The sequence below is a fragment of the Pleurodeles waltl genome, chromosome 9 (assembly GCF_031143425.1).
Source record: "Pleurodeles waltl isolate 20211129_DDA chromosome 9, aPleWal1.hap1.20221129, whole genome shotgun sequence".
Taxonomy (NCBI): Eukaryota; Metazoa; Chordata; class Amphibia; order Caudata; family Salamandridae; genus Pleurodeles; species Pleurodeles waltl.
Genome location: NC_090448.1, coordinates 708,728,081 through 708,741,051, shown reverse-complemented (window position 1 = coordinate 708,741,051; position 12,971 = coordinate 708,728,081). Strand labels below are relative to the sequence as shown.

General features: G+C 48.4%; 1 protein-coding gene across 1 annotated transcript in view; it reads right to left on the bottom strand.

Annotated features, from left to right (window-relative positions):
* The window catches only part of TIGD3 (tigger transposable element derived 3), a 106,508-nt gene extending 96,356 nt beyond the window's left edge, over positions 1 to 10,152 (bottom strand). Inside the window, exon 1 of the mRNA XM_069207819.1 lies at positions 10,034 to 10,152. The gene's annotated coding sequence lies outside the window, so the exon portion shown is untranslated. The remainder of the gene's footprint in view (positions 1 to 10,033) is intronic.
* Between the last annotated feature and the right edge of the window lie 2,819 nt (positions 10,153 to 12,971).

The following is a 12,971-nucleotide window of genomic DNA, read 5'->3' as shown; positions in this document are numbered from 1 at the left end:
GGGCTTTAGCTTTGGTGTGGTGGTCAGGTCCGTGGCCACTCACAGTCTGCTTTACTGGGCGCCATTGGTCAAGACCCCCACACTGAGGTGGGGAAGGATCTCTGTACGGTGATTCATCCTGTAGACCCACCAGATGTGTGGACTCAACCAAGGATCCTACCATTCTCTGTTTACCATTCCATTGAAAGAGTAGGCTATAGGGGTGGCCCCATTGACATTTAATGTTCTACTCACAAAGTTTTCCTGTGATAGACTTGAAATATTGCCTTTTCCTATGCGCCAGGGGAGAGAGATCCTAGAAGATTTGCATGGTGTGACTCCTGAAGATAATGGCAGCCTTTCTTCTGGACACCTTCAAGGAAGATTCTTTATCTTGGAATTAATGTACCCTGGTTTAAGATGTCTGGAGCACAGGACTGTTGGCCCCTCCATCACTGTGACACAATGTGCGCTGTCAAGGAGCAAAGCCTGATCTTCCAAACTGACCTGGATTGCATGAAGGAGGTCCCTAGTGAATGTTATGATGCCTTCTCCCTTCGTGCCCCGAGGCCCTCCTCATATATAGATATTGTTGCCGTGGCTATGATTCTCAAGGTCATCTTACTTGGCTTGCAGGTCAATTTGTTGTTCCTACAGGGTGGCCAATCGGCGCTAAAGCATCTCTTGATCTTCTTCTATACAGTCCATTGTTCTCTCAGGCGAGGCCCAACAATGGAAGGAGAATATGAAGCCATGGCCACCAGGCAGTTGTTCGAGCATCCCACATCACAAGCGCTGGCCAGCACTGACCCCAGTGGACCATGCGGTGGACCCAGGTGGTCACCACTGGAAGGGGGTAACATGGTGGGTGCCCTCCTGGAGGTCACTCAGCAGGCCGGCATCATGCAGCGTTGCAGACCCAGGCACCCCAAATATCTACCACCAGGTACCCCACTTCTCTGGGCCGGGGCTGCTCAGGCAAGTGTCCCTCTTCGTGAACGTGATTGAAGGGGCAGCCAGGAGTTCATGGGCAGCACTAACGGGGAGGAGGGGGAACGTGCTGTAGCAGAGAACCCTCAGGGGCTCCAGTGGTGTCTGGCGGCAGAGCCCAACGAGTGTTTCAGGTGCAGAATAAGATGGCGGGCTGCCTCCTCCCGAGACTGAAAAGCAAGCCAGAGCCCCTCTGGTGTTCAGGGCTCTCTCTCTTTATCAGCCCTATCCACGATGGAGGGCAGTTCTGCTGCTACTGCCTGTTGTCAGGGCTGCTGAGTTTGCTGTTAGTTCACTGGTGGGTGCACCTGCAGAAGAATAGCCCACCAGCCCGTGCAGTGTATAGACCTGCAGATGTGCAGATGGGCCCGAGACCCGGCGTGTACATTTCCCTTCCCACCTGTGACAGAGGTCGGGAGTGAAGCGAGATGACAGCTGTGAGCTCTGCCCATGGGGGTTCCACCCGACAGACATGAAGGATGAAAGCACTGTTGGGGATGTTTGAAAGAGACTTTGCGGACCATGAGATCCCAGGACTTGGAAGCATCACATCCTACTCCGTTCCAGATCAGGCCACGTCCCCATTGTTTGCTTTTTAAACGGTATTGGCCCAGGAAATGTACAGTGAATGTCACTTTGAGGAAGCAGAACGCACTGCCATACACACTGCACCCAGGAGATACTGGAGCATCAAAACAAAGGGAGGTAGTTTTGCATAGGCACGAAGCAGACCTTGCGTGACCCTGTTCTGTGAGCTGACTACTTAGTCTGATTGAGCTACACTTAATAATCCAAAACAACTACTAAAGTGCCATAAGCACTTGGAGCCTTACTGAACAGCCAATATCTGTTACAAGTCCGAGGGCGACTGGAAGAAACCTTTACTGCCGACAACTGTCCCAGTGCACTGTCAGTGCTTAATTTGAGCAGATGGTTAAAGGTGCGCCAACTGTTATGAGGTGGGTCACAGTTTACTGCTGGGCAGCGGGTGTGCATATTGGCAGGGCGCAGCAGCGAGGAACATACAGGACGCGAGACGCATGTGGAATGGTAGTCAGAACTCAACTTCCTGGTGGGAAGTGCTTGTATTCATCAGTACTGACATCATGGGGAGTAGCACACACTCACAACTTTGTGGGGGCCCGCTACTGAGGACCCCTGAAACAAACATTAAAACAATAGGGAAATCATGAACATACCGTCAGGTTTTTTTTATTTTTTTGACCAGATAACATGGAAGGGGGAAGAGTGAGGAAAACAAAAGAAAAACAAAATAAACAGACATACACTAAGTCCAAACAGTGAAAATTAGTTTCTTTCAGAGTCTACTCTCGAATGACATTTTTGAGCCAGGATGATGCCACTGGATTGGGATAAAGACTGTATCTGGTACTCCTGGAACGCAGAACTCTTCCGCTGCTCCTGGGGCTGTGCTTGGTGTCCCGATAGTCAACTTCTGGGTAACTACAGGGTGCTGTCTCAGTTCTTGACTCTGGGGTTTCACTGTCAGTCATCAAACACTCATCATAGGGTAAGGGTGCCGAAAGTGCCACTCCAGGGAGGTTAAGTTCACTATCCACCTCAGCGGTCATTTCCGGCAGTAGAGAATCTCCAGGTCTAGGTCGGTAGTCAGACGGCCTGTAACATTTGAAGAACACTACATTCCTCGTGACTGTCTCAGTTCTGTTGGTGGCAGTGATCATTGTGCCTCTCACTCGGGCCACCTTACATGGGGAAGGTTCAAACTTTAGATGGAACTTGCTTCCAGGACGTCGGTCTCTGTTCAGAACTAAGGGGGTCATTATGACCCTCGCGGAAGGAGGAGAAGTGGCGGTAAGACCGCCAACAGGCTGGCGGTCTTTTTTTTGTATAATGACCATGGCGGTTACCGCCATGGTCATCCGCCGGTTCTCCGTTCCGCCCGCCAGGGCGGAGACGACTGCCGGGCTAGAGACCAGGGTATCCAGCCGGTGGCCGTCACTATACCGCCGGCGGTATTTTGACCCGGCTCACCGTAATGGATTTCATGCGGTTTGAAACCGCCATGAAATCCATGGCGGTAAGCACTATCAGTGCCAGGGAATTCCTTCCCTGGCACTGATAGGTGTCTCCCCCACCCCGACTCACTCCCCTACACCCCATACCACCCCTGCCACCCCCCAAAGGTGGCAGGAGCCCCCTCCCCACCCCGACCCCCAACATCACTCATACACACACGACATGCACGCAGGCACCACCAACACACATACACGCACGCACACCGACATACATGCCAACATCCGCACACACAGTCAGACAGGCACACCCACATTCAAATATACATGCACACAACCATATAGACATACCTACAGTCATACACGCACTCATTCCCAACCTCACAACACCACCGCAAGCATACACGCACTCACACTCCCCCACTACACACACACACGTACACCCCCATGCACCCACACAACACCCTCCCACCCCCCCCTCACGGACGATCGACTTACTTGGTCCGACGATCCTCCGGGAGGGGACGGGAGCCATGGGGGCTGCTTCGCCGACACCACACCGCCAACAGAACACCGCCACGCCGAATCACAGGATGTGATTCGCTGGGCAGTATGGCTGTTGGCGGCTCTCCGTCCGTAAAAGGACGGAGAGCTGCCAACGGTCATAATAGGCCGAGCGGCAAACCGCCACCACTGGCGGTCTTCAGCACGGCGGTCCCTCGGCAGTCTTGGAAAAAGACCACCGAGGTCAAAATGACCCCCTAAGTCTCCTAACTCCAGGTGTTGGCTCCTGGCTCATCTCCGGACCGATATTTCATGATTCTTGGCCTTCTGGTTTTGGATAGCACAAGACGCTTTGTCTCCAAGATCAGATGACGGTTCAACACGGGGAATGGTATAATTTGCTGGTGACTGAGGCAAAAGTCATTTGGGCTTACGCCCATGGTGGAGTGTGGAGTTAGTCGGTACTCCCTCAGAAATGCATATAGAGCACAGTCCAAGTTTCTTCCTTCAGGGACAGCAATGCAAGGCGTCTTCTCATTAGACACTCCACCTCCTCATTGGCTTGGGGCCCCCGCAGTGTGACATTCAGATGACGAATGCCTTTGAACTTCAAATACTCAGCAAACATCTGACTTGAGAAGGGAGGTCCATTATCCGTGTGTAGTTCTAGGATCAGACCAGGGGTGGCTATAACTTTTTTTAAATCGGTGGATGGTTTGATTGGCCGTAGTTGTCTCCATAATCTCCACCTCCAGATACTTGGAAAAATTATCTACCACTACCAGCATGAAGTGCCCATCGGGGAGACTGCCGAAGTTTGTGCTGACTTAGTGCCAAGGAATTGACGGGATTGGTGTTGTGATGATTGGAGCAGGTGGCTCAGCAGGGCTGGCCGCTTGATACATCAGACAGTGGGTGACGGTCTGCTCGACCAGATTGTCTAACACTGGGAACCACACCTTGCTGCAAAATCTGGACTTCGTCTTTACGAAGCTTTGGTGTGCTGGGTCTACCACCCGCTGTTGTAGGACCTTCGGGATCACAATGCGAGGCCCCCTTAGTAAGCATCCTTCAGACGATACTGCCAGTTCATCTTTCAGGTGACTTAATGATGTTATTGTTTGTTCTGCTTCACATGTCCCGTGCGACAGGTTGCGCGTCATCGTGGCCCAACTGTCAGACAAAACGGCCATTATGGCTAGTTGGAGACAGTCGTCATTTTGTGTCTCCTTGACAATGTCATCTATAGAGAGAGGGAAGGGCCTCAACCTCTCTACCACCAGTCTGACATACAATTCCATTTCAATAGACTCAATTATTCTTCTGCAGTGGCTGGTCAAGCATGCCTGAACAGACAGTCAGCCGGGTTCTGGACTCCTGGCCAATACACTATCCTGAAACAGTATTCCTGAAGTTGTAGGATCCATTTTTTGATTCTTGGTGGTGGCTTAGACGAGGATTCGGAGAATAGCGGGATGAGTGGCTTATGATCCAGACGAATGATGAAAGGATGTCCATAGAGACATAGATGCAAATGTCGACCCCTCCAATGGATTGCTTCTCAATGTGGGAGTGTCTTTGCTCGGTGTCTGTGAGGGCTCTGCTGGCATACACCACTGGGCCAACTCCCCATTGTTCTGCTTTTGAGAGAGAACAGCCCCCAGCCCCGTGGGGCTGGCATCTAAACAGGCCAACATCATGTTCTCGGATAATGCATCTTTCGTCGCTTGTGAAGCTGGGCAAGACTCTTGTCATCGGAAGGCATGTGGCGGTGAAGTGCAGCGGCTGCATAGTGGCCGGCAATACAGATGTCCGTTGTGGGACAAGGCCGGGAAAAGAGGCCACAGCCGTCAGGTGCAGTCGTGCCAGACCAAAGCACGGAGAAGGCAGGGTGCCGCGTGAGCAGCGACTGGCCTCCACCCTCATCGCCAGCTGTTATGAGGTGGGTCCCTGTTCACTGCTGGACAGCGTGGTGTGCATATCAACAGGGCGCGACAGCGTGGAACATACAGGACGCGAGATGCTTGTGGTATGGTAGTAGGGACTAAACTTCCTGTCTGGAAGGGCCAGTGGTTTATTTTACAGTACTGATTTCATGGGCGATACCACACACTCACGACTTTGTGGGAGGCCCATTACTGAGGACCCCTTCAGTTAAGGCCCAATATGAACTATGCCAGTTCCTCCGAAACATAACTGCCACTGGCACACATTTTTGGGGACCAGCACTTATTTTTCCTAATCAGGTGTTTCCTGAGAGTGAAAAAAGGGAAAAAATAGGAAAAAAAACGTCACCATGGAAGACAGTAGGGACCTATAATAATGAGATAAGGGGTCAGGGCGTCTAGGGCAGTGGATTAAAGAGGCCCAAAGTGGATTCTAGGCAACACAGTCTTGGTATCCGGCTCACAGACATTTAACATCACCACTGTGGTTTCTGGGTTGCGCTTTGGGCACAAGCAATCATTATTTTACAAATCAAACACTGCCCGGAATAATATGCACAGATGCAATTATACAAAGTGTCATTATGTCATGTGTAACACCTCAAACAGGTGCTTTTTAGCTAAAAGTGTTGCATTCTCTGACTTGTAGTTTTGCTTTTAACCCCTCAGGTGCCCTGTACGAGCTGGTCTCGCCCTTCGCCACGGTTGCCGTGTGCTGAGGACAAGACCAGCTTGTCCTGCACCCGGCCCACAGGGGGAGCACTAGCGCTCTAGCTGTGGGCCTCCCACCCCTCTCCCCTGGGCAGGGATGGAAGTGGAATCGCTTCCCCTTCCATGCCGGCCCCCCCCAGTGATGTCTGATAACATCATTAATTGCGTGCTGACCAAATTAAAGCATTTCTCTTCTGATCGGGGGTGGGGCTGGGCAGACATGAAAGGAAAGGAAAGGCTTTTTTAAATAAACAATGAAGGAGAGCGACCCCTTGGGCAAGGGTCGCTCCCCAGGAGGGCATTTTTTTATGAGGCCTTTTCGCCCCCCCCCCCCCCCCCCACGGGCAGATCGGCCTATTTTAATTAGGCCAATCTGCCCCAAAGAAGGGCAGAAACCACTAAACACCAAGGATTGCTTTTTGCGCCAATTTCATGTAAGGGAAATGACCCTTTAGGCAAGGGTTGCTCCCCTGGAGGCAAATTTATTTTAGTCCATTTCTGACCCCCCCCCACCCCCGGTTGGGCAGATCGGCCTATTTTTATTTTGCCAGGCACCAGGGATTTTTTTTATTTTTTTACAGATGGGGAGCTACCCCTTAAGCAAGGGTCGCTCCCCTGCAAGGCAAATTTATTTCGGGCTATTTATGCCCCCCTTGGGGGCAGATCGGCCTATTTCTATTAGGCCGATCTGTGTCCGGGGGGATCCGGGGGGCAGAAACCACTTAAGCACCATTGATTGGTGTGTGTGCTTTGTCTGGGGGGGCAGCCCCTTGGGCAAGGGATGCTTCGCATGGGGCACAATACTGTTGGCCATTTCTGCCCCCCTTCTGGGCACATCGCCCTATTTTTGCAAGGCCCATCAGCAAACAAGTGGGGAAAGAAAGCCCACCAGACACCAGAGAAGAATATTTTTCAAAAAAAGAGGTTGGGGGTATGGCCATACCCCACTCCAAATGAATGGGGACAAAGTTGTTCTGCCCACTGGTGGGCAGATGCGGCAATTAACCCCGATCCACTCCGGGGGGGGGACAGAAAGCCTACTAGATGCCAGGGAAATAAAAAAAAAATAGTGGGGTGGTGTCTACCAACCAGTATGGGCATTTTTATGCCCCCACCCAAGTTGAAGGGGGGTAACAGTCATTCAGCTCTCCCCCCACACACTAAAAGATCTTATCCCAAAGGCAAGTAAGAGGACATTTGGTTATTTTGGGTTTTGGTTTTACATTTGGGCCATGAGAGCTTGTCTAACTCTCAAAATTGTCCCGCTTGGAGCGGCGAGGGGTGCATTTTTTGGACTTTGGGACGCTGCCATGTAGAAAAATCTACGAGACCTAGACACATCTGAAAACTAAACATCTGGGTGAGTCCAGGGTGGTGTGCTTCACATACACCCGCATTATTTTCTTACCCACAATGCTTTGCAAACCTCCAACTTTGCTTGAAGTCACACATTATCCCCCCATTTTTGTGATGGAACCGTCCGGAATCTGCAGGAATCCACAAAATTCCTACCACCCAGCGTTGTCGCATCTAAACCAATAAAAATTCTGGCTCACTTGTCAGCCTTAAAAAAAAATTTTTTTCCAAACTGCCCTTTTGGACCCACTTTGGTTCCCCCTCAATTTCGACATGTTTTTGGCTCTTCCCTGTCACAGGCACTTCGCCCACTGACACAAGTGAGGTATCATTTTTATCGGGAGACTGAGGTGAACGTTGGGTGGTAGGAAATTTGTTCTGTGCAGTGATCCCACAGAAATGTGGGGAAAATGTGTTTTTTTGTAGCTAAATTTGAAGTTTGCTGAGGATTCTGGGTAAGAAAAAACTTTGGGGTCCATGCAAGTCACACCTTCCTGGACTCCCTCAGGTGTCTTGTTTTCAGAAATGTCTGGGTTTGGTAGGTTTCCCTAGATGGCTGCTGAGCCCAGGACCAAAAACGCAGGTGCCCCCCGCAAAGACAGGTAGTTTTGTATTTGATAATTTTGATGTGTCCACATAGGGTTTTGAGGAATTTCCTGCTGCCGGCACTAGGTCTACCCACATAAGTGAGGTACCATCTTTATCGGAGATTGGGAGGAATGCTGGGTAGAAGGAAGTTTGTGGCTCCCCTCAGATTCCAGAACTTTGCAGCACGGAAATGTGAGGAAAAAATGTTTTTTTTGCCAAATTTTGAGGTGTGCAAAGGATTCTGGGTGACAGAACCTGGTGAGAGCCCCACAAGTCACCCCCATCCAGGTTTCCCCTAGGTGTCTAGTTTTCAAAAATGCACAGGTTTGGTAGGCTTCACTAGGTGCCGGCTGAGCTACAGGCCAAAATCCACAGCTAGGCACTTTCCAAAAAACACGTCAGATTTCAATGTAAAAATGTGATGTGTCTATGTTGCGTTTCATGTCGCAGGCATTAGGCCTAGCCACACAAGTGAGGTACCATTTTTATCGTGAGACTTGGGGGAATAAGAATAGAAGAAAAAGTGTTATTGCCCCTTGTCTTTCTCTACGTTTTTTCAGTCCAAATGTAAGACAGTGTGTAAAAGAGACGTCTATTTGAGAAATGCCTTGTAATTCACATGCTAGTATGGGTACCCCAGAATTCAGAGATGTGCAAATAACCACTGCTTCTCAACACCTTATCTTGGGCCCATTTTGGAAATACAAAGATTGCCTTGTTACCTATTTTTCACTCTTTATATTTCACCAAATGAATTGCTGTATACCCGTTATACAATGAAAACCGATTGCAAGGTGCAGCTCCTTTATTTGCTCTGGGTGCCTAGGGCTCTTGATAAACCTACAAGCCCTTTATATCCCCGCAACCAGAAGAGTCCAGCAGACGATAATGGTATATTGCTTCCAAAAATCTGCCATAGCTGGAAAAAGTTATAGAAGAAAACATGGACAGAAATGGATCTTTTTTCACCTCAATTTCATTTTTTTTTTATTTTAGCTGTTACTTTTTCTAGGAAAACGTTGAAGGATCTACACAAATGACCCCTTGCTGAATTTCGAATTTTGGCTACTTTTTCCGAATTGTTTAGATATCCGGGATCCAGCATTGGTTTCACACCCACTTCTGGCGCTAACTGGAAGGAGGCTGAAAGCATAAAAAAAATAGCAAAAATGGGGTATGTCCCAGTAAATGCCAAAATTGTGTTGAAAAATGTGGTTTTCTGATTCAAGTCAGCCTGTTCCTGAAAGCTGGGAAGATTATGATTTTAGGATCGCAAACCCATTGTTGATGCCATTTTCAGGGGAAAAAATACAAGCTTTCTTCTGCTGACCTTTTTTCCCATTTTTTTTTTCAAACGAAATTTCAGCTGTATTTTGGCTAATTTCTTGGTCTCCTCCTGGGGAACCCACATACTCTGGGTACTTCTAGAATCCCTAGGATGTTGGGAAAAAAGGATGCAAGTTTGGCGTGAGTAGCTTATGTGGACGAAGGTTATGAGGGCCTAAGCGCGAACTGCCCCGAATGGCCAAAAAAAGGGTACAGCACCTGAGAGGAAAAGGTCTGGCAGCGAAGGGGGTGGGGGTCTCAAATTTTTCAGAATTCAAACTGCAGTACAAGTCCATTCTTGCTGAGCGGAAAATGTAAATTACAGATTTTAACAAAACACAAAGCTAAGCCAAAAAACACTTAAGATTTCTGGTCGGCTGCACATTGAACTGTTTATCACAGCCTTCGGGGCAACTGCTCACGCAGGGATGAATGCCCCTAGTAGCCATTCGACAATCGAATCGTCCAGCCTATAAGGTTGCTATTAACAAAGTTTCAGCCAGTTTGCTATTTGCAAAGGCTGAGCCAGTTTGATACGCTCGAACCCTGCGTCTGTGACCAGCTCTGGGGTAAACAGAGAATAGGTCGCGTACTGAGTGCAGCTGCCTCCCATGCAGATTGTTAACGTCCCATACTCACCCGGTACACAGACAATCCTGTTGAAGTGGAAACTCCGAATGCCAATGAACCGTGTGTACTGAAGCAACCATTGTCCAGCGACCACTGCTGCTGTAGATGACCTCAAACGTGGAGTACGGCAGAAGGGACCAATTAGACTGGGAAGTAATCACGTTCTCGACATCTCTGTTGATCGAGTCTGAGACTGAGTGCCACTGTAGCACAGCATCACTGCTGACCTGTAGCTGCAGTGTAGGAGAAATCGTACCCAGGGCAAAACTGCAGCGGTAGAAATAATACAAATATAAAACACACAAGAGAAGTGACATACAATAGAATGCATTGCTATACAGTACAGAAACTCCTTGGCATGCGATAAAAACGCCAAACAAACACTGGAATCAAATGCAATACACTAGCCGACGTTGATGGTGCTAGAGCAGGAGTTTTTAACAGAATTATTAATGAATATTCATATATCCTAAGTGTTGAATTGCGTAGAAAATGTAATAACGTAGGGAAAATAATGTACACATTTGAAAGTGTAACAACAAGTGGCCGCCAAAGTGTTCACGAAATGTACGTATTAACCCCTTCGCTGCCAGGCCTTTTCCCCCTCCTGTGCCAGGCCTTTTTTTGCCTATTTGGGGCAGTTCGCGCTTAGGCCCTCATAACTTTTTGTCCACATAAGCTAACCAAGCCAAATTTGCGTCCTTTTTTTCCAACATCCTAGGGATTCTAAAGGTACCCAGACTTTGTGGGTTCCCCTGAAGGAGGTCAAGAAATTGGCCAAAATACAGTGAAAATTTCGTTTTTTTCAAAAAAATTGGAAAAAGGGGCTGCAGAAGAAGGCTTGTGGTTTTTCCCCTGAAAATGGCATCAACAAAGGGTCTACGGTGCTAAACTCAGCAGCTTCCCAGCTTTCAGGAACAGGCAGACTTGAATCCGAAAACCCAATTTTTCAACACAATTTTGGCATTTTACTGGAGCATACCCCATTTGTGCAATTTTTTGTGCTTTCAGCCTCCTTCCAGTCAGTGACAGGAATGGTCATGAAACCAATGCTGGATCCCAGAAACCTAAACATTTCTGAAAAGTAGACAAAATTCTGAATTCAGCAAGGGGTCATTTGTGTAGATCCTACAAGGGTTTCCTACAGAAAATAACAGCTGAAAAAGAAAAATATTGAAATTGAGGTGAAAAAAACATCAATTTTTCTCTACTTTTTACTCTGTAACTTTTCCCTGCAATGTCAGATTATCGAAAGCAATATAGCGTTACGTCTGCTGGACTCCTCTGGTTGCGGGGATATATAGGGTTTGTAGGTTCATCAAGAACCCGAGGAACCCAGAGCCAATAAATGAGCTGCACCCTGCAGTGCGTTTTCATTCTATACCGGGTATACAGTAATTCATTTGCTGAAATATAAGGAGTAAAAAATAGCTATCAAGAAAACCTTTGCATTTCCAAAAAGGGCACAAGATAAGGTGTTGAGGAGCAGTGGTTATTTGCACATCTCTGAATTCCGGGGTGACCATAGTAGCACGTGAATTACATGGAATTTCTCAAATAGATGTCTTTTTTACACACACCCCTATATTTGGAAGGAATAAATGTAGAGAAAGACAAGGGGCAATAACACTTGTTTTCCTATTCTATGTTCCCCCAAGTCTCCCGATAAAAATGATACCTCACTTGTGTGGCTAGGCCTAGCGCCCGCGACAGGATATGCCCCAAAACACAACGTGGACACATCACAGAAAACAGAGCTGTTTTTAGCAAAGTGACTACCTGTAGATTTTGGCCTCTAGCTCAGCCGCCACCTAGGGAAACCTACCAAACCTGTGCATTTCTGAAAACTAGAGACCTAGGGGAATCCAAGGAGGGGTGACTTGTGTGGCTCGGACCAGGTTCTGTTACCCAGAATCCTTTGCAAACCTCAAAATTTGGCTAAAAAAACACATGTTCCTCACATTTCTGTGGCAGAAAGTTCTGGAATCTGAGAGGAGCGACAAATTTCCTTCCACCCAGCATTCCCTCACGTCTCCCGATAAAAATGATACCTCACTTGTGTGGGTAGGCCTAGCGCCCGCGACAGGATATGCCCCAAAACACAACCTGGACACATCACAGAAAACAGAGCTGTTTTTAGCAAAGTGACTACCTGTAGATTTTGGCCTGTAGCTCAGCCGCCACCTAGGGAAACCTACCAAACCTGTGCATTTCTGAAAACTAGAGACCTAGGGGAATCCAAGGAGGGGTAACTTGTGTGGCTCGGACCAGGTTCGGTTACCCAGAATCCTTTGCAAACCTCAAAATTTGGCTAAAAAACCACATGTTCCTCACATTTCTGTGGCAGAAAGTTCTGGATTCTGAGAGGAGCCACAAATTTCCTTCCACCTAGCGTTCCCCCACGTCTCCCGATAAAAATGATACCTCACTTGTGTGGGTAGGCCTAGCGCCCGTGACAGGATATGCCCCAAAACACAACGTGGACATATCACAGAAAACAGAGCTGTTTTTAGCAAAGTGACTACCTGTAGATTTTGGCCTCTAGCTCAGCCGCCACCTAGGGAAACCTACCAAACCTGTGCATTTCTGAAAACTAGAGACCTAGGGGGATCCAAGGAGGGGTGACTTGCGGGGCTCGGACCAGGTTCTGTTACCCAGAATCCTTTGCAAACCTCAAAATTTGGCTAAAAAAACACATGTTCCTCACATTTCTGTGGCAGAAAGTTCTGGAATCTGAGAGGAGCCACAAATTTCCTTCCACCCAGCGTTCCCCCACGTCTCCCGATAAAAATGATACCTCACTTGTGTGGGTAGGCCTAGCGCCCGCGACAGAATATGCCCCAAAACACAACGTGGACATATCACAGAAAACAGAGCTGTTTTTAGCAAAGTGACTACCTGTAGATTTTGGCCTCTAGCTCAGCCGCCGCCTAGGGAAACCTACCAA